Source organism: Suricata suricatta, chromosome 7, assembly GCF_006229205.1.
Source record: "Suricata suricatta isolate VVHF042 chromosome 7, meerkat_22Aug2017_6uvM2_HiC, whole genome shotgun sequence".
NCBI classification, from domain to species: domain Eukaryota; kingdom Metazoa; phylum Chordata; class Mammalia; order Carnivora; family Herpestidae; genus Suricata; species Suricata suricatta.
In genome coordinates, this window is record NC_043706.1 from 100,422,699 (window position 1) to 100,425,003 (window position 2,305).

The following is a 2,305-nucleotide window of genomic DNA, read 5'->3' on the forward strand; positions in this document are numbered from 1 at the left end:
AGGATCATATGGTTTTTATCCTTTATTTTGTTAATGTGATGAATCACATTGATGGATTTGTGAATATTGAACCAACCCTGTAACCCAGGAATGAATCTCACTTGATCATGATGGATAATTCTTTTTATATGCTGTTGAATTCGATTTGCTAGTATCTTGTTGAGTATTTTTGCATCTGTATTCATGAAGGATATTGGTCTGTAGTTCTCTTTTTTGGCTGGGTCTCTGGTTTGGGTATCAAGGTGATGCTGGCTTCGTAGAATGAGTTTGGAAGTTTTCCTTCTATTTCTATTTTTTGGAATAGTTTGAAAAGAATGGGTATGAGGTCTGCTTTAAATGTCTGGTAGAATTCCCCTGGGAAGCCATCTGTCCCTGGGCTCTTATTCGTTGGGAGATTTTTGATAACGGATTCGATTTCTTCACTGGTTATCCGTCTATTCATGTGTTCTATCTCTTCCCATTTGAATTTTGGCGGTGCATGTTCATTCAGGAATTTGTCCATTTCTTCTGTGTTGTCCAGTTTGCTGGCATATAATTTTTCATAGTAATCTCTGATGATTGCTTGTATTTCTAAGGAATTGGTTGTAATAGATCCTTCTTCATTCATGATTTTGTCCATCTTGATGCTCTCTCTTTTCTTTCTGAAGAGCCTAGCTAGAGGTTTATCGATTTTGTTTATTTTTTCAGAGAACCAACTCTTGGTTTCATTGATCTACTCGACTGTTTTTTTGGATTCTATATTGTTTATTTCTGCCCTGATCTGTATTATTTCTTTTCTTCTGCTGGGTTTGGGGTGCTCTTGCTGCTTCCCTTCTAGTTCCAGTAGGTGCTCTGTTAAATTTTGAATTTGCACTCTTTGTAGTTTGTTGAGATTGGCCTGGATTGCAATATACTTTTCTCTGAGGACTGCCTTTGTTGTGTCCCATAGATTTTGGATTGTTGTATTTTCATTTTCTTTGGGTTCCATATATTTTTAAATTTCTTCTCTAATTGCCTAATTAACCCAATCATCCTTTAGTAGGGTGGTTTTTAACCTCCACAGTTTTGGAGGTTTTCCAGACTTTTTCCTGTGGTTAATTTCAAGTTTCATAGCATTGTGACCTGAAAGTGTGCATGGTATGATCTCTATTCGTTTATACTTATAGAGGGCTGCTTTATGCCCCAGTATATGATCTATCTTGGAGAATGTACCATGTGCACTCGAAAAGAAGGTGAATTTCCTATCTTTAGGATGTAGAGTTCTAAATATATCTATCAGTTCCATCTGTTCCAATGTGTCGTTCAGGTCCATTGTTTCCTTAGTGATTTTCTGTCTGGTTGATCTATCCATTGCAGTCAGTGGAGTTTTAAAGTCCCCTGCAATTAGCACATTTTTATCAATAAGATTGTTTCTTTCTGTGATTAATTTATGTATTTGGGCGCTCCCTAATTTGGCGCATATTTATAATTGTTAGCTCTTCCTGATGGAGAGATCCTGTAATTATTATATAATGTCCTTCTTCATCTCTTGTTACTGCCTTAACTTTAATGTCCAATTTGTCTGATATAAGTATGGCTACTCCGGCTTTCTTTTGGCTTCCCGTCGCATGATAGATATTTCTCCATCCCTCTACTTTCAACCTGAAGGTGTCTTCTGGTTGAAAATGAGTCTCTTGTAGACAGCATATAGATGGGTTTTGTTTTTTGATCCATTCTGCTACCTTGTATCGTTTGGTTGAAGCATTCAGTCCATTTACATTCAGTGTTATAATTGAAAAATGTGGGTTTAGAGTCATTGTGTTCTCCCTAGGGTTCATGTTTATAGTGGTGTCTCTGGCACCTTGTATTTTTTGCAACATTTCCCTCATAGAGTCCCTCTTAGGATTTCCTGTAGGGCTGGTTTGGTGGCCATGAATTCTCTCAATTTTTGTTTATTTGGGAACACTTTTATCTCCCCTTCTCTTTTGAATGACAGGCTTGCTGGGTAGAGGATTCTTGGCTGCATGTTTTTTCTGTTCATCACATTGAAGATTTCCTGCCATTCCTTCCTGGCCTGCCAAGTTTCATTAGATAGGTCTGTAACCACTCTGATAGGTTTCCCTTTATATGTGAGGGCCCTTTTCTCCCTAGCTGCTTTCAGCATTCTCTCTTCATCTTTATATTTTGTCAGTTTCACTATGATATGTCGTGCCGAAGGCTGATGCAAATTACGTCTTAAGGGGTTTCTTTGTGCCTCTTGAATTTGAATGTCTATTTCTTTTCCCAGATTTGGGAAATTCTCAATTATAATTTGGTCTACTATCCCTTCAGGACTTTTCTCTCTGTC

The 2,305-nt window shown here is 37.6% G+C and overlaps 1 protein-coding gene across 1 annotated transcript in view; it reads left to right on the plus strand.

The window, feature by feature from the left end:
- The window catches only part of RWDD1 (RWD domain containing 1), a 25,918-nt gene that overhangs the window by 8,981 nt on the left and 14,632 nt on the right, over positions 1 to 2,305 (plus strand). The window lies entirely within an intron of this gene.